Below are 20,191 nucleotides of genomic sequence, written 5' to 3' on the forward strand. Positions count from 1 at the left end.
TTAATTGGGCTTACAAAATTGGATTTTCTCAAGAGAATTTGATTTTTTGTTTGGTTTTGCCTTGGTTGTTGCATGCAAATATAAAAAGCTTATTTTTAAAAAATATATATAAAAAGCATATTTTATTCCCCAAATACCTGAATTTATAATATAGATGCTGCCTTCTACTGACTCATCTAGCTTAGTATTGTCTACACTGACTGGCAGCAGCTCCCCGGGATTTCAGACAGGATTCTCTCCCAGCCCAACCTGGAAATGCCAGAGATTAACCTGGGACCTTCTAGGTGCAGAGCAGATTCTCTGGCACTGAGCTATGGCCCTTCGCCAGTGTTTCTCAACCAGTGTGCCTCCAGATGTTTTGGGACTACAACTCCCATCATCCCTAGCTAGCAAGACCAGTGGTCAGGAATGATGGGAGTTGTAGTCCCAAAACATCTGGAGGCACACTGGTTGAGAAACACTGCCCTTCACCATATTCAGTTAGCTAAAATGCAGTTCTGGTGCAACAGAGACCTATGAGCAGCTCCTCACTTATAAAGATCCTTTTGCAAGCAACATGTAGGCCTCAACGGGCAAGGCCTAGTGCAAGGATGCAATGTCAGGGGCAGAGCAAGCTTTGTGGCCCTGCTCCAGCTTCACCATTGGACTGCTCCATGTGGGTTGTGCATGAATAAGGGCTTGTGTCTTTTCCCAAAGCTACTTTGGCAGTTAAGGGCTAGGTGGGCAGTCTCCGGTTTCTAAACTCTGTGGCAGGACAAGCTTTTACAGCCTGAGGGACGTGTTCTCTTGTCAACAACTTCCCAGAGGCTGCATACTAGGGGTGGGTCTGTCCAAAAAAAATCACACACACACACCCCATCCAGGCAAGCAAGATACCTTCTCACAGTTCAAGGGCACATTACAGACAGAGGAGATCACAGGGCAGGGCTGGTGTCCTATCACTCAACCGTGCCCAAAATGGCCGTCGTGCTTTCACAGGGGGCGAAATTGGATGTCTAGGTTTTTCTGGGACAGTTGAGAGATATGCTATGGCCATTTCTGGATCGGGATAACTTGACCACAGTTGTCCATGCATTGGTAACTTCACAGTTGGACTACTCTAATGTAATATATGTGGGGTTATGCTTAGGGTTGATCCAGGGGCTGCAGAGTGCAGTGGCTAGATTGCTTGTGGGAGCAAACTACCACCGGCATATAACACCTTGCTTTCAGGATTTGCCCTGGTTGTCAGTATGCTACTGGCATGAACATATACAGCTTGGGACCAGGTTACTTGAGAGATTGCTGCCTTATCCTTTATACACCCTGTGGTCTGTGGGAGAGTCTATCATGCATGTTCCTGAGGACCTCAGAAGCCTGCTCTACAGTCACTTAGAGCAGGGCTTTTAGTGCCGCTGCCCCTGTGGGACAACATTCATCTCAAGGTACAAGCACCCACTTCCCTAGCTGTTTAAATGGGCCTTTACCACAGTTTTCAGTTTGGTTTTAAATGTAACTTTTTCTCCTCATGTTTTATGTGTGAATCACCTTGAGAAGATGATTTACACATAAAGATTTAGAAGGCAGTTAATAAATCAGTAATAATGATAATGATAACGTACTGTAGGAAGGGTAAGCATGTTGCAGTTGCATTTTATTTTATTTTTTAACTGCCTCAGCATAGAAGTGCTGAGGATGAAATTTCAGATGTGATTGGGAATTCTCACATTTCACATGATCTCATCAAGCAACGCACCAGATAGGAGGAAGCTCTGAAGAAGGGTGGTGCTGTGTGTTAAATGAGGAAAGACTTTCACAGCTGCATTCCTCATGGCCCTTGTAGAAGTATTACGAGTATTCTGGGGTTTAGACAACCAGGCTCCCTTAACAATCTTAGACTTTCTTCTGGGATTAGATATCCTAGCAAAGCCTTCTGTGCCTTCTCTTGTAGCACAAGGAATGTGTTGCCAAATACAGCAAAAATGTGCAAAGTCCTAAAGAAGAACTATAATTTTGGATTCATGCAAGTAACATAGACAGAAAAAGTGACTGACCATTCCAAGTTCCTCTACCCAAATTTCTCACTATTTAGGCATTATCTCTCTCTCTCTCTCTCTCTCTCTCTCTCTCTCTCTCTCTCTCCCTCTCTCCTAATAATAATAATAATAATAATAATAATAATAATAATAATAATGTATACCCTGCCCACATCTGGCTGGGTTTCCCCAGCCACCCTGGGCGGCTTCCAACAAAAGATTTAAAATTCCTTAAAACTTCCCTAAACAGGGCTGCCTTCTGATGTCTTCTAAATGTCAGATAGTTGTTTATTTCTTTGACATCTGATGGGAGGACGTTCCACAGGGCAGGTGCCACTACCAAGAAGGCCCTCTGCCTGGTTCTCTGTAACCTCACTTCTTGCAATGAGGAAACCGCCAGAAGGCCGTCAGCGCTGGACCTCAGTGTCCAGATTGAACAGTTGGGGTGGAGACGCTCCTTCAAGTACACACACACACACACACACACACACACACACACACCATAAAAATACAAAGAGACCATCCTCCTGGAGAATTATATGGAGAAAAAGATAGCTGCTCTCATTTACCTATGGGAGCAGACATCTTTTCCCATAAAACATCCCCAGTAGCCTTGGGAGGAGACTGTATAGAAAATTATGGCTTTACCATGTACAGCTAGGCACTTCTATTCCTTCTGTTTTGAGGTAGCACCTTAATTCAGTATCTGAATTATCAGGCTTTCAGTACACAAATGCATATCTTTAGCCATCTCATCCCTTGCTTTTTCCTGTAAGACCAATTGCCGTTTACCACACCTATCAGCCAATCACCCATTCCCACCACCCTTCTAAGTAATACCCCTCCCCACCCTCTCACTATATATAAGGGTCTGGTGACTTCCGTTTCAGTGTATCTGAAGAAGTGTGCATGCACACGAAAGCTCATACCAATGACAAACTTAGCTGGTCTCTAAGGTGCTACTGGAAGGAATTTTATTTTATTTTATTTCACATATGGAGTTGTTTGCCTTTTTTCAAATGAGTCAAGATTCAAACCCTTCCAAGGCCATGCTATACGTGGGACATAAATATGCTTAGTTTCATAAATAGCAGACCCAAGAATGCCAAACCTAAGGGGGAAAGAAAAAAGGGCTAAGCTATATGTAGCTCATCCCACTCCTGAGCTATTTAAACAACGATTCACTGCAAAGTATCAGCTAAATATGGCAGCAGCGGAATCTGCATTAACCCACACGAAGCAAAGGCATTGAGAGCAAGGAGGAAGACCTAGTCAATTGTTGGCCTTCCACCTTTGGCAAATACAGTCTAAAAACTCAATCTCTGCCATTAAACACACACACAACCAGGTTCATGCAACTCCAGAAGCAATAAATTAACACATATATTTTTTTTAAGTCCCAAATTATATTTAAATGACACAGATCCAATGGAGAAAGTTGTTTCTTTGTCCTAGCTCAAGCAGCTCTCCCACAATTGGTTCAAACTAGTTAGCAGCACCCTTGTTGGGGTGGGGTGGGGATGGAAGCAGTGAAAGGCACATGTCCAGGACCAGATGCTCTCCAGCCAACTGGAACAAGCTAAACCTTAAGTTCTTTGAGATCTATAAACAGGCAGGTTTTCTTGCACCATCACTCAAGGAATAATATGTTCAATGTTTCATACAGGATCCTTGAGATGTGCTGATGACTGGCCAATTTCTCTAGCAAACATAGATTCCAAAATCTTGACAAAGATCCAACAAATTAACTGGAAACTTATACAAGCCATCCTTCAGCCTTTTGGCCTCCCTCCCCGCTCCCATGTCTACTGCACCAATAAACACCCTTTATGCCACACCTAATTCCTGTGTCTTCTCCTCTCATGATGTGGCCAAAGTATTGGAGCCTCAGCTTCAGGATCTGTCCTTCCAGTGAGCACTCAGGGCTGACTGAAAGGACAGATCCTGAAGCTGAGGCTTGAATACTTTGGCCACATCATGAGAAGAGAAGACTCCCTGGAAAAGACCCTGATGTTGGGAAAGATGGAGGGCACAAGGAGAAGGGGACGACAGAGGATGAGATGGTTGGATAGTGTTCTCGAAGCCACCAACATGAGTCTGACCAAACTGCAGGAGGCAGTGGAAGACAGGAGTGCCTGGTGTGCTCTGGTCCATGGGGTCACGAAGAGTCGGACATGACTGAACGACTAAACAACAACAACAACAACAACAACAACAACAACAATTCCTGTGTCAGTCCAAATGGCATTTGCACACAACCCTTCTTAACAAAAGGAACACTCACTTTCTCCCCATTCGTATTGATCTCTGCAAACATTGGTGTGTGCCATTCAATATTCTAATGAGTTGAAATTTTGGCATGGGCAGCACAAACTGGCTTTATCTATACAGATGATGGACTGGACCATGAACTGCCATGTATGCATTAAACTCAGCCCAACGCGTGGTGCTTCAACGCTGTATCTTCCATACAGTAATGGAGTAACAATTCACATCCCCTGTCCTTTTTTAAAGTTGGCAATGTACCCACATGAGTGCAAAGAACAGAAATATTTGGTCAGCTTTTCTTGCGACTTAATGCATCACAGTTGACAGTCAAGTATAATCGTCAAAACACCTTAAACCATGTCCCTTTCCTGTTTTGACTTTCCCTTTGTATTTTTGCTTTGCATGTTACTGTAATTGTGTTGTTCAAAAACTGTAATAAAAATTCCCATCTAAAGAAGTGTGTGGATTATATGCTATCAGTTGGAAGGGAGTGTGTGTTTTTGTTAAAAATAGTAATAATCCCGGTCCGTTACCTACAAAAGCTAAATTTAGCAACAGACCGGATAAAACTTCTTTTGCATTTCAAATAAAAGATTGCCCTATGAGAGACTAAAGGTGATTGCATGGCACTACAAACTGAATCACGGCTAATCCTTGGCTATTCATTTTGCAAATGACAAGTCAATTAAAAAGAGAAATGTAGAAATTCTGTAGACTGGTGATTCACTTTTATTTTCATCTGCTTTTTTTTATTTGTTTCTCTGCTCACAGTGGTGGGAAGAACAAGTTGCATTGCTGGTTTGACTGCTATGAATAATAGCAAGCAGCTGTGCCCCTGTGTCTGAAGCAGATGGGGCCACACGCAGAGACATTTTGACGAGACCTTGCCATGCCTTTTAAAAGTTCTGGAAACAAGAAACCTACATAAGTAACCAGAAATTATAAGTGGCACAGAAAACAATGAAAGAACATTATAAATGTAGAGTGGTGGGTGGTTTTTTTTGGGGGGGGGGTCACTTTATTCCTCACTGAATTCAGAGGTCAGGCAAGAAACTATGGAAGTACCAGGGAGGGAGTGAATTGCAAAATCTGCTTTAATAATTGAAGATAACCTGTGCAAAGCAATCTCACAACCTATATTTCTGTGCATATGCTCAGGAACTTGTTCTGTTAATTGGGGAAAGACAGAATCACCTGCTATACACATTTTCTATACTGGCACTGCTATCTTTCCAGTCTCCAGAATATATATCTGACCATGAGGAAACCCCTGAATAAATGTAACTCTAGACTAGTCAAATATTCAGTCAACATAAAACCCATCCTTTATGGCCCAGCTAGCCCACTTATGTCTTTGCCAGGCTTTCCCAACATGATGTCCTCCCTATGTTGTTGACTAAGCCTTAGCTAGCACAGTGGGAATTTTAGGCTGCATGCACAGAATACCTTTAAATCACATTTGAAGCATGTATTTCCCCCCTCAAAGAATTATGGGCACCGTGGTATGTCAAGCATTGTTGGGAATTGCAACTCTGTGAGGGGTAAACTACAGTACCCAGAATTCTTAGAGGGAAAGAATATGCTTCAAGTGTGCTTTAAAGGTACAATGTGTACATAGCCTTAGTCCAACAATATATGGAGAGCACTAGATTGGGAAAAGCTAGTCTTTCCTGACAGACTACAGGACTCCCATGATCCCACACAACAGTCTTTGCCAGCCCTGCTGTCTAAAGGGCTTTTCAATGCGGCTTCCAAGGATCGAACACACACAGTAAGTGGTTTTGCGACCAAGCTATAACACTTCTCCTGCTTTACGTTATGATTTGCTCTGAGTCATTCTAAGCAGTTAGAACACTTCCTGAAATCAGGAATACATTTTGGTAAGGGCTGTAAGTCAGTAGCAAAGCATACATTTTGCTTGTGAAAAATCTCAGTCTCAAGCCACGGCATCTCTTGGTAGGGCTCAGAACGACTCCTGCAGGTCATTCTGCTGCAAGTCAGGGTGGGCAACACTGAGCTGGATGACCCAATGATATGGCTAGTCATAAAGAGGGGGTAGGGAACTCATGCCCGCTATTCAATCCCCACATACATCTTCATCTGCAATGCACAGCTAGAGCAGGACGAAGGCAGACCAGTTTGCGTTACAGGTGGGAACAGGTATTTATTTACCTAGCAGTAAATTCCATTGAAGTCAGTGGGGCTTACTTCTGAGTTAGGGATCAGTGTAAATGTCTCTCTCTTAGTTTCCCATTTTTCCAGTCTTTTACGTTCTGTTCTCCACATTTCTGCATCAGTTTGCATTTAAAAAACAAAAGAAAACAAAGCCCTCAACAAAATTAATCAGTATTTCAGTATGGTTTTTTTTCCTAGCATACACACCTGTATGCAATTTTGCCTATATACACACTTTTGTCAAGCAATTTCCCCTAATATAATGCAGTTTTATATGTTATTTTCACTAATATATGCATTTTTATGAACACTTTATTACAGCATATTCCTTTTTTTGCACACATTACTTGGCTGGAGTACTGCAGTGCAAAATTCAAAGAAGTACAAATTCCAAAGGCTGGCTGTGTTTCAGTTCTCAGGTTGTTTCAGAAAGCGCAGTTCAGGTATACTTGTGTTTAAATTCAAACTGAATCTAATTTCTTCCCTCGTCCCTAGAGCAGGATATCTAATCTGTTTTAGGTCATCGAATCTGACCTCTGGAAAGTGTTGTGTCTGTAGCTGTGTCATTTTAGAACCTGGCTTCTTTTACAGTCCTGTGCAAGAACTAATATTGCTAATGCTGCTCAGTGGCTGGGTACTTGGAAATCAAAATGGAGAGGCCTTTTAATTGTCCTTACTTTATGCTGCTGCTGATCGACCATGTGATGGCTAAATCCCTTTCTTCCCAAGCTAAAGTGGCCTCGTATGAGAAAAGTGACTTAAAAGATTTGCTCTGGTGCCTTTCCTAAAACAGGAATGTTAGTTCTAGCCACAGACTCCGGTGGCCCCTTTGACAGATTTATCATTCATCTTCAAAAGCTACTCCCATGTGTGTGATCTCACCAGGCAGCGGAGAAGTGAGGGTGTTTATCATTTTAAAAGATTTAATGAGCAGGAGTGAAAAGCGTTCAGCTTTGCTAACAAATAATTTCATTTACGGGCTGCACCGGTGGTGGCAAACAATCCGGATTTTAAAACCATAATTGACTTTCTATTATAAGCTTCTTGCTAATACACACACAGAGATGTGTACCCACACTGCACTTGCACTACCTTCAACTTACATGAGAGTCGTTGCTTTTCAAAGGCTGAATTGCTGCCTCGCTCGCATTGGTTTTTAATGGCAATGAAGTTCCGTTTTTGCCTTTGGAAATTTCTCCCCGAGGAGCAGGAGGCTGGCGTTGTAATCCTCAGACCGCCTATTCCAGTGTTTCACTGATACAAACAAACTCCATTTGTTCCAGGAAGTTTGAACTCACAGAGAATGCAGACCTTCTGTGTAAACATACAATGGATCAAGCTGCATGTTAGCCAAGTGTGTAAAGGTTACAGGCAGCTTCACCCCTCAACACACACAATCCGTGTTTGCACAGAAACTCTCCAGACAAATCCTTGCACCCAAACCTAGCACAAGAGGGAAAAAATCACTGAGAGAGTATGAAGCCGAGTCAGGGGAACCTGCTGACCACCAGATGTTGATGGACCATGCTACCCACCAACCCTGACCTTTGGCCATGCTGGCTCAGGTGGTGGGAGTCAAACAACATCTGGAGGGCAACAGGTTCTCCATCTCTGGTTTAAAGTATCCCCCTCTGGTGCAGACTGAAGAATCATGCTGGCCCTGTGATAGCTCAGTCAGTAGAGCATGAGACTCTTAATCTCAGGGTCATAAATTCAAGCTCCACATTGGCCAAAATATTCCTGCATTGCAGGAGGTTGGACTAGATCATCCTCGCCTCATGGTCCTTTCCAACTCTACAATTCTATGTTTCCATGCCACCTACCACATCCCAGCATAGGCTATGCATGGATTTCAAGCAAACATTCCAGCGTACCAATGGATACTGCCTCTGTGTCTATGTGTAAATATATCCTAAGATTTCTGAGACCCTTTTATTCATTGTGTCAAGCCCACAAACTTTAATCAGTCAATTAACTTGCCATTTGATGCTATGTGAATTTACTTAAGCCAAAGTCCCCTGAGTCTGATGGTTGCTCTTAATAAGCAACCTGAATCTTTAATTACAACTTTAAATTTTAATATCTGCGACTGATAACAATAAAAGACTCTGAGATTTGGAAGTCATAAAGGGACTCTCACTGCACAGGCTGAGTAGTTATGTTGGTCCCTTCTTTCCTGCACCAAAAGTGATTAAGTTGAAGATTACTTTTTCTTCTTCTTCCACATGGTTACCTTCCAGAATAAAAGCACCAAGGCTTCCTTAGAAAAAGTCTAGATAACACTGAAGCAGATGGTGCTCAGTTGAAGCCAATGTCAGCGCATCTTTTGTATCTTCCGCTGTACTGCTGGCTGCAAAAAAATATTTTAATTCATTGTGATATGTTACTATATGATCTATACCAGGCATCCCCAAACTGCGGCTCTCCAGTGTTTTGGCCTACAACTCCCATGATCCCTAGCTAACAGGACCAGTGGTCAGGGAAGATGGGAATTGTAGTCCAAAACATCTGGAGGGCCGAAGTTTGGGGATGTCTGATCTATACTCCCAAAATTAATTAAATGTTATCATTTTAGTACCTTATTCTGTCTATTTGGTTTGTATCTTGGAGGTCCACTTTCCTTCCTTCCTTCTCTCTAGTTTGGTTTTTTACCCTCCCTTCACTACAAGATCCGAGGGCATGTTTCAGCAGTTTTAAAACAGAATATTAAAATTTGTTATAAATCAATCAATAAATCCTAAAAGTAACATATCTGAAATCTCAAAAATTCCAGGGTAAAGTGATATGTATGTAGCATGTAATGGAAGATATATCATGATGCTGCCAGGGGCACTTCTGTGACAATTATTCCTACTTTAACCTAAATTGCTGTTCCATCTCTCTCTGTTGATATATTCATAACAGATATCAAACCATCTCTCATGCTTCCTGTTTCCAAGTTTCACAGGGATATCTCTTGGTTTAATCCACACTCATATGTTCTGCATTCTTATAATAATTCTAGTTGTTTGAATCAAGGCTCTTGGGAAGCCATAGTCCTTTTTATGATCTTGTGAGACCTGATGTCTTTATTGTAGAAACCTCTTCCTGATTCAGCAAAGGATCTCTGCATGGTTAATCTGGAGATGTATAAATGCATCACAAGCAAATCAGAATGAATCCTCAGTGAAGACCAGACATGAAATGAACTTTTCCAAGCCTTCTTGGAAGCAAAGCCCTGTTCAAATCACCATGAACCAAACTTTCCCCAATTTTATGTTCAGCTGAAACCAATACCAATCCTACTAGACATTCTCGCAACATTTTGGAGGCCTGAGGGCAGTGCAAACTTAACATCTGCATAAGCTCTGTGAAAGCAAATCAGGATGAATGCGCAAGAAAAGGAAGTCTGGGGGAGCCCTTATACTTAAGTCACCTTAATGGGCTTGTAAAAGAAAGCTGTAATACTGTATATGTTAATACATGAAATGCATGATGGCTAGTAATAACTTAATTTACAGACGGCTCCCAAGGAAAATTATGGGTTCTTTGAAAGTAGTCTTTGGCAAATAGGTGTCCTCTTTCATATGGTTATGCCACTTTAAGAGACAGGGAAAGAGTATGAAAATTCTGCAAGTGTCAATAAAATCATTTAATGCTACAGTAGCTATTAGGAGTCTCATTAAAATGCAATTTGGTGACAAACCAAGATATGTAATGCTACAGTGACATCATCAAAGGAGCGCAAATCCAGATAAAGTCAGGTTTCTAAATTTGATTTCTGTGCTTTGAAATAAATCTTCAGAGCCTCAATTACTTTATCTGTTTTAAAGCAATTACAATCAGCTTCCATCATTTTCCTTTTTACACATTTAAATTGAGTTATTAATTCTTCATTTAAATGTTAGGATAAGAGGCTTTACCAACTTACTCCTCCTTCCTCTTGCTTCAGTATTATTTTTTTAAGAAAAAGAATCAAAACGATCTATAAAAGCAGTACTTGCCTTCTCTTTTAAGCAGGTTTTTTAGGTGGGTGTATAATCAAGCTCAGCAGTTGGGAGACAGATTAACAGATTCCTAGTGGTCATTACTGCAAGGAAATTTAATCTGGAGAGTTCATTTAAAATTTTGTCTACATGACATTATCCTGGGGTTTTTTGGGGTTTTTTAAAAAGAAAGTAGGAAGACAACTTGATATATCAGTTTCTAATTTCCCTTGAACCTGAGGGCAGTGCAAACATAGCCCACATCTCCTATTTAATTGAAAAATTGATTTCTATAGATCATGGACGTTTAGTCAACATGTTCAGAATTTGCTTCCATTCCCAGTAGCTTCTTCTTGGAATAATGCTGCTCATTTGAGTATCTTAAAAGGACAGGCAACTGAATAAATTTATCCCATCTCAGTACTGCAACTGTCCTGACCCTCCTCCTGGGTCAAATCAGGATTTACCCCTTACATGAAGGCACTCTACATCTATAAGCATGAGAACCCATTTACATGGCTTCCATATGTGTGGTCTGTGCACATGGGAGACAAGGGGGGTGAGGTTATGCAGGGCAACCCCCTCACACGTTCAGGTGAAAGGGCGAGGAAGATTGTGTATACATCCCTATCATGTATGAGATGAAACAGGTAAGGAAAGGCACATTTATTGCATGAAGGATCTTTTCATTACTTTTTACTATTCCCCTGGACTGGCTGAAGGTAGAGGAGTGGTGGGAGGCATCAGTTGGGGAACCTCCAAGGGAAGAAGGCTCAGAGCACGGGAATAGTGGTGGTGGGATGATGATGAGTGGTGGGAGGGAGAAGAGGGAGCAGACTGGGAGGAGGAGCTGCCGGAAGCTGAAGATGTAACAGGGTTTAGTGAGCAGGAAGACTCTGTGGAAGGGAGCAGTCCAGAATCAGAGGTAGAAGTGGAAGCTAGAGAGGAGGAGTCCAGGAGACAGAGAGGAGGCAGATTCCTGAAGAATCCATCGGGTGCATCCCAAGAGAATGAAAGCTGCCCCTGCTACAAGGCAGTGCAGTTGAAAACTGGACGTCCCACCCATGCACTCTGGTAATAATAATAATAATAGTTCACCCTGCACCCGCTGGCTCTGCCCAGAGGTAAATGAGCAATGCATGTGTATGGCCTTGCTGTGGAATTAATTGGTCGCCATATTCGGGAGGAATTTGCCTACACACAATTTGGACCAGTCTGGGAATTTTGCCTTCCTCATAGCAATGGTCACAGTTTTTGGTGGAAAAGGCATTGGGTTGGATCCTTAGTCTATGCTTGCACGGGGATGAGTCCCCCAACCTCTGATCCAGGACCAAATGCAGGCTACCCCAGTAAAGGAGTCCAGGGGTTGGGTTCTGTCTGAAAGCCCAGATGGGGGCAAGGGGCCATAGAACACCCCAGGTGGCAACCTGACAGCATCGCCCTATAAACCGGTGTCATGGGGCGGATCCTTTACCCTAGGATGAACCCTGATGGAGTATCAGCCTGCAATAAAACGGTGTCTTGTCTTTCTTTGCTGCTCCTGCTGCACCTATGCCTCCCCGCTGGCCTCTGGCCTGCTGTCCATGGGCCCACAAACAACTTTAAGTTAGGGCCAGTAATTCATGTTTCGGTGAGAACAGGAACAACCATAGGAGCATTGGTTTCTGGGCAAAGTTGGATAATTTATGAAAGATGTTACTTTACTTTTCAGCACTTTAGATGGCTATGTCTAACTAATCAGTATATTTAAGGTCAAAAGGGTCCTTCAGACAGCTTGGCTGCCCGTCTATAGCAAGAAACAAGGAAGGGGCTATATTTGCTTCCACCATTTAGACACTCTAGCACCTTTGACATTGTGCACCTGCTGTCTTGTATGCTCTTGCTCCCTGCTTGTGGCACGCTACCATTTGGATGGCATAGATTAATCTAAGGCAGGTAGTGGGAAGCGATGTGTGGCAGACAGGGCAAGGGTGTGAGGTACATAACCTTCAGTCTCCTTGCAGTTTCTTTGTTGCTTTTGCCTGTTCAATATTTAACTAAATGATATCATGAAAATGAAAGGAAAATTGCAGACAAGAGATACCGCCTTGCATATGTATGCGTGTTACTCAACAAGAGATAACAAAGGGGAGAAGAGTGGCGGGAAACCCTGACAAATTATATTCATTTTCATGGTGCTTTGTTGAGCAACAGGAAAAAAAATTACCATGAGAATAATTAGGGATTTCCAGCTGCGCGTTCTGGAATGGCACACATGATAAATGGTAAAATTTCAAACACTCTTGAGAGCCAGCAAGGCAGGAAATGGAAGGCACAAGTCCCAGAACTGGATGCTGAAAGTCAAGGCTGGCTCATAGCTTTTCAGTGGGCCCTCGGAAGACTCCCCAGCAGGGACGTTTTGCCACAGAGACTGAAAGCAATTGGAGTGGCAGAGCTCTGGGTGGCCTCTAGATAGCTTTCTTCCACATCACCCCACCCCTGAACCTTTTGCTGTTGGTACTTATGGTGCAAAGTACAGCACCGATATGAGGGCTGCACAAGAGGACAGCGCCCATAGATGACAGAGAGAAGAGATGAAAGGGAAGCACAGAACATCAGGCTCAACAAATTATACCTTGTCCCTTTATAGTTATCTTTTTGGGGAAAGACTGTAGTTCAGTGGCAGAACATCTGTTTCACATGGTCCTAGGTTCAATCCTTGGCATTCCCTGATAGGTCTAGGAATGTTCATTCCAAAATCTTGGAGAGCTTCTGTCAGTCACTGAAGGGATGACAATGAACTAGATGGACCAATGGTCTGACTCAGGGCTTATCTACACATACCCTTTGCCCCGCTCTTTTCAGACAAAGGTCTGCACTTCAATGCTCCATGTCCGAGCATTTTGGTTGTTGTTTTTTCTGCCCTGAGCTTTCCCTGCAAAAACCCACTCTTTAAAACTGAATCAAAGCAAACGTCAATTTGGGTTTTCCATGGATTGGTGTTTGCTCCAATTGAGCTTTAAAGAATGGGTTTTCACAGGGGAAATTCCAGAGCAAGAAAAGGGGGACACTCAGATACAGAGCTTTTAAAATCATAGAGCATGCCTGGAAAGAGCAGAGGAAAGATAAGTGTGGATAAGCCCTCAGTATAAGGGCTTATCCTAAGTTTCTATACAAATATATATATAACCTCTTGCAGGATTTATTTCTTGGAAAGGAGCTGTGTGAAACCTCACAGGAAACAGGCTTTGGTGCCAGAAGAGATAAAAATAATAATAATCATACACTAAAACTGAAAGACTTATCAAGGAATAGATACAAATAGATGAAGATCTAAGTCTCTGTCATTGCTTTTGAAGGAAAAATACCCCTGAGGTATCTCAGGCACTGCATTCTGTGTGACATTTAATCTGCTTCTTTAAAAAGAAAGAAAGAAAGAAAACAAAACCCACAAACAAATAGAATTTGTAGCATGCAAACTAAATGAAACACTCTTTCAGTTGGGGAGGGGGAAGAGTTTGCAGGTGCGAGCAAGCATGAAATGAAATTCTACTAATGAGTTTCCATTTAGGAGCTAAATACATAATCAAATCATTTTTTTACCTGATGCACAGAAGCGAGAAAATCAATTTATTCATCATAAGTGTTACTTTGTGTATTGATGTTCTCTGTGTGTCTAAAACCGGCTACACTGAGTGAACACTTCGGGTTTCAGTTATGCTTATACGCTGTGATTATTCCTGGAGATATATATATATATATCAGCATATATCTATATGCTGATATATGTTGCTTTCTAAATAAATACACTAAATTCCCAAAGCTTAGTTGTTGGAGGTATCGATGATGTCCTACTTCCAATGCTCCTGGGTCTTTTCTGTAAATACAACAATAATGTAGCTTGCCCTATTAGAGATCATTTCTGCCCCGCATTGAACATATCAATAACTGGGTGCTGGCATCATACCTCTGTTACATGTCCCCAAGCACAGCATTTTTGGCAAGCAATATGTGACAATAAAAGATATAACTGTGTGTGACATCCCCATGACACCAAAAAGAATTCTCTTATGCGATTTAAAATGGTATGTGAAGAAGTGTGCATGCACACGAAAGCTCATACCAAAATAAAAACTTAGTTGGTCTTTAAGGTGCTACTGAAGGAATTTTTTTTTATTTTGCTTCGACTCAGACCAACACGGCTACCTAAAATGATTTTATTTTTTTAGTGGAAAGGATTTGGAATTTCTCAATCTTTTTGTAAGCTACTGGCAGATTGATATGTTGGACGCTCTCACATGCGTGCTGATCATAGAATCATAGAATTTTATAGTTGGAAGGTAACATGAGTGTCATCTAGTCCAACCCCCTGCATTACAGGAATCTCAACTAAAGCATCCATGACAGATGGCCATCTAACCTCTGCTTAAAAACCTCCAAGGAAGGAGAATCCACAATCTCCCAGGGGAGTCTGTTCCACTGCTGAACAGCTGTTACTGTCAGAAAGCTCTTTCAGATGTTTAGTTGGAATCTCCTTTCTTTTAACTTGAATCCATTGGTTCGAATCCTACCTACCACAGTCATATATTCCTGTTTTGCACAGCATCCGCATGATGTCATCCTCATCAAAACACTCTTCAGTATCGTATGCCCCGTTCATCTGATTTACTATTGCCATGGAAAATCCAGTGTTAAAAAACAACTTTTTAAAAACTCTAACAAACAAGTCAACAAACAAGTCAAAACGGTAATGTCTTGGGTCTCACTGGACTAAGGACTCGCACTCAGAGAGTACGGTTTCTGCCAGAATCTTTAATGCTCAGATCGGCATGATACATAGACAAAGGAAGGATCAAAGGTGGAACAGGAACTACTCATGTTGACCTAACTTTGTTGACCTAACAAGCAACACGCTTGCTTGCGTCCTTTTATTTAGGAGTGAGGCGGGCACAACTTCAGTGTGGCGGACAGGCAAGTTAACAGGAACTCCTTCTGGAGGGTTTGACCTTAGCCATCTGTTCATATGCTGGTGTCTCCATGACCTAGGCATGGAGGAGGCAAGAGTGGCTGCTTTGAACCAGACTGAGTACCCAACTACTCTTGGGAGAATGGACTGGGTGGGCTCAGCTGGAGGGATGGAAGGGTTGCTGAGATCAGAGATGGAGCTGGCACAGACGTTTGGGTGCAACAGGTGCAGCAAAGTCTATGCTTTGGATGTAGAAGTTTGCAGGTTCAGTGTCTGGTTTCTCTACTAAAATGTTCTCTGGTAGTGGAAATTGGAAATACGTCTGCCTGAAACTATGGTGCTCCAGTGATAGCTGGAGCAGAAAGCTGGAGTTGGCCACCTTCTGGGTAAGGTGGGTAGTAGTCATCCTAGCCATGCCTATTCAATCCTATATGTGTCTACCTAGAAGTAAATTCTATTGAGGCCAGTGGAACCAGGTAATCCTAGGATCACAAGCAGGTAAGTGGAAGTTTTCTTGTTGGTATTTCTTTTATGTACTCTTGCTGGAATATTGCTTTAAGTGTCAAAAATTTGACAGAGAATTTATTTTTGAAGGGTTGCACAAGGGGTTTTACACTGCTGCCAGAAAAGGGAGAAAACATTAAAATTGATTTATTGATTTATTGATTTGTTTTGCAGAAATATTCATATGTGAATTGATGCAGATTTAATAGCTTAATGAACTGATAAATCAATTCATTAATTTATGGATATAGTGCTAAAACCCATACTACAGACTGATTTAGGGATTTCTTTGACTGGGTGACGTCCTCCCAAAGGTTAAAATTGTCTAGCACTGGCTTCTACTGATAGGTTTTCCATAGGACTATGATAAGCCTCTGCCCCCCGCCCCAAAATCCTGTACTGTGATCTGATGGGGTAGGAACCTAAACCCCTTTTACGCCCTCTTCAAACATATTCTTACGATACTCTCTCTGGCTAGAACGTGCAGGTATTTTAGGCTAGGATACAAGAAAGTATCTTGAAACTGATAGTGGGTATGACAACTATTATGTAGCTCATTGAGATGGGAAGAAGTGATTTAGTGCTGCGTAGGTCTTTGTCATAGGTGATGAATGCATCTAGTCATGAAGGGCAAAGAAAATGAGAGAAATTCAGAGGCTACAAGAAGAAAGGCACTTCTTGGGAAAGATGACACAGACGGCAAGCAGGTTGCAGAAAGCTTTTCATTCACCAAAAAATGAAGGGAACTTAGGGTCCATTTTTACCAATGTGGAGAGTGTTGCTTTTTTATTAATAGACCTATGGGGAGGCAGACACGGGTGGCACTGTGGGTTAAACCACAGAGCCTAGGGTTTGCCGATCAGAAGGTTGGCAGTTCAAATCCCCACAGCAGGGTGAGCTCCCGTTGCTCGGTCCCAGCTCCTGCCAACCTAGCAGTTCGAAAGCACCTCAAAGTGCAAGTAGATAAATAGGTACCGCTACAGTGGGAAGGTAAACGGAATTTCTGTGTGTTGCTCTGGTTCGCCAGAAGCGGTTTAGTCATGCTGGCCACATGACCTGGAAGCTGTACGCCGGCTCCCTCAGCCAACAACGCAAGATGAGCGCCGCAACCCCAGAGTCGTTGGCGACTGGACCTGTGATGAATGTCCCCCTCTCTATTACTAAAATGCGACACAGGAATCCAGAGGTGAAGCCACCCACCCTCTTCTCCCGCCTCCTCCCTTTATTCTTGTGGGTTTATAAGTAAAGAGACTCTCCTTCCAGCTCGCATGGCCTGGTATAAAATAAAATAAAAACTCTAGGCTGTTTGATAGAATAACCTCCTGCCACTGTAAAGGGTCTCACTCGGCTTGATTCCCCCTACTGCAAAAGTTTGCCCTTTCCAAGCTGGCAACTTGTTGACACCCCAGGTTATCTTTCTATTTTTTAAAAAAGCATTTTATTAGATTTTCCAATTAAAGCACATATAAAACATTAAACAAAACAAACAAACATTAAAAAAACAATACAACACATACATCAATCTTTTTAACAATTCTCTCCAAATCTCTCATTCTCAATGCTCTGCCGAGCTTGACTTCCCTCCCTCCCCTCATTTGGTTTTCTATTCAGATCTTATCTCGCAGTTCCTTTATACCTCTCGTTTAAGATCAATTCGTAGGATTTATTTCAGTCCTGCAAGTGTCTTTAGACTTCTACAGTTCTTTTCCATATAGTCCACAAATTTACTCCAGTCTCTTTGGAACCTTGCTTCCCCCTGGTTCCGGATCCTTCTAGTTAGTCTTGCTAGTTCCGCATAGTCTATCATTTTTGTCTGCCACACTTCAATCGTCGGTAAATCCCGAGTTTTCAATTTTTGGGCTAACAATGTCCTAGCCGCAGTTGTCGCATACAAAAATAGTTTATTGTCCTCCTTTGTGATTTCTTGTCCTATAATTCCTAACAAAAATGCTTCTGGTTTTTTGGGGAAAGTGTACTTAAAAACCTTTTTCAGTTCATTATATATCATTTCCCAAAATTCTTTAACTTTTTCGCATTTCCACCACATATGATAAAAATTCCCTTCCTTCTCATTACATTTCCAGCACATTCTATTGCTCATTCTATACATTTTAGCTAATTTCACTGGGGTTAAATACCATCTATACATCATCTTCCAGACATTCTCTTTCAGGGCGGTACATGCAGTAAATTTCAATGTTTGATTCCATAATTTCAACCACGCATCATATTCAATATTATGCCCCAAATCTTTTGCCCATTTTATCATCACCTCCTTTGTCAATTCATCTTTAGTATACCATTCTAACAACAAATTATACATTTTAGACAACAATTTTGTTCTGCCTTCCAGCAATTCTATTTGAAATTTAGACCTTTTTTCCTCAAAGCCTATTTTTTTGTCCTTTGAAAATATGTCATTTACCTGGTGGTATTGCAACCAACTAGTCAAAGAATCTTTGATTTCCTCATAAGATTTCAATTTCCAGCCATGTTCAGATTTTCTTAATATTTCCTCATAAGTTGGCCTTCTCCCTTCCATATTAATCTTTTTCACTGTCAGTACCTCCACTGGTGAAATCCACCACGGGGTCTTAGTCTCTAACAGCAATTTATTTATTTCCCATACCTCAAACAAAGACCTTCTTATCACCTGATTTGTAAAACCTTTATGAACTTTTTTCTTATCATACCAAAGATATGAGTGCCAACCAAATCTGTTGTCGTAGCCTTCCAAATCTAATAAGTCTGTATTTCCCAGTGTTATCCAATCTTTTAGCCAGCAGAGACAGGACGCCTCATAATATAATCTCAAGTCCGGCATGGAGAGTCCACCTCTCTCTTTTCTGTCCACCAAAATTTTATATTTTATTCTTGGTTTCTTCCCCTGCCAGACGAATCTCTGCAAAACTTTTTGCCATTCTTTGAATTGTCCTGTCCCCTTTATTATAGGAATCATTCCAGGTTATCTTTCTAAGCCTCCTCAGTGTTACTCTAAGACACAAACTTTCACCTCTTTTCCTGAGGTACGTTTTGTCCTTTTATGTGTTACCACTTCTGTGAGTCCTGATACCTTGCTGGAAAAATAATGACAATACTTCTTGGCGCAAAAGAGAAGAATTTTATTAACCTTAGAACATAGTTGTTTATTTAACGTTTCATGTATTTATAAGCTACGTTTTGGTTGTAGATAATCTCTGTCAAACATTTAACATCGAGCCTTCCTAAACTTCATCTAGATCACCACTATCCTGGCCTCTCAACTTTCTTCTTCACACCTACCCACTCCCACTCCCTCTCCTCAACTGACAAAACCGCTGCTCCCTCCTTTTAAACTGGGAACAGTCCCGCCCCCACCAGAATGTTATGTCAGTCAGGCTGGAGGTGGATTAACTCTTTCCCAGCCAGGTAGGAATAAATATTTCAAAACTGTGTCAATCCGTTACAGGTTGGGGGTCCCTCGGGTTACAGGCACTTCAGGTTACTCCACTAACAAGGAAGTGGTTGCTCCAGGTTAAGAACTTTGTCCTGGGATAAGAACAGAAATCGCGCGCCAGCAGCCATTAGCGAAAGCACACCTCTGGTTAAGAACCGTTTCAGGTTAAGAACGGACCTCTGGAACGAATTAAGTTCTTAACCCGAGGTACCACTGTATATGTGTGTGTGTGTGTGTGTAAAATACATTAACTGATCTTCAGGAAAAAAAACCTTTCATTACGGGCAGCGTGCCTGCCATCCTCTGGAAAATTGCAAGTGAAATGGCCATGAATATGATCATACTGATGAAATATAGCTTCATAGAAAAATGTTTCAGCAATATTATCTTTGTCAAGGGAGGTCACACAGAATATGCATTCTGGATGTGTTCTCAGCATGATTTACTTTGATATTGGCATCATAAGACAATATAAATGTGGGAAAATTCAATGCACTTTATTTCATCATAAAAATGTCAAGCGTGCAGCTCTATAAATCACAGTTTTATATTAGCTGCTGCCTAGTTTGGCCCTAATTCTATTTTAATAATGATTTTTTTTGTCTATGAAAGTCTAATTTTTCAGATTTTGTTTTGTCCATTGGAATATGTCTTTGGAGGAAAAATATTCTGTGTCAGCATTCGATGAATATACTTGAGTCCACTTATTTTGCAAGGCCTGCCTTTGATAAACTGTTGGTGCAATTTGCTTTTTCACCGAATCCTCCTTGCGATTATAGCCAGATCAGATTTCATTCCCTTCCATAAAATGGTTGGATGAATCAAAAGCATGAATCAATCCCAGCAGCAGTTAAGATTTTCAGTGTTCCTTCTGTTGCCATTT

The 20,191-nt window shown here is 41.7% G+C and overlaps 1 long non-coding RNA gene across 1 annotated transcript in view; it reads right to left on the minus strand.

Annotated features, from left to right (window-relative positions):
* Positions 1–7,728, minus strand: part of LOC132591621 (uncharacterized) — a 69,121-nt gene extending 61,393 nt beyond the window's left edge. Inside the window, exon 1 of the long non-coding RNA XR_015948275.1 lies at positions 7,562–7,728. This is a non-coding gene — a long non-coding RNA (uncharacterized LOC132591621). The remainder of the gene's footprint in view (positions 1–7,561) is intronic.
* Positions 7,729–20,191: the final 12,463 nt, after the last annotated feature.

This window comes from Zootoca vivipara, chromosome 2 (genome assembly GCF_965207765.1).
Source record: "Zootoca vivipara chromosome 2, rZooViv2.hap1.1, whole genome shotgun sequence".
NCBI lineage: Eukaryota > Metazoa > Chordata > Lepidosauria > Squamata > Lacertidae > Zootoca > Zootoca vivipara.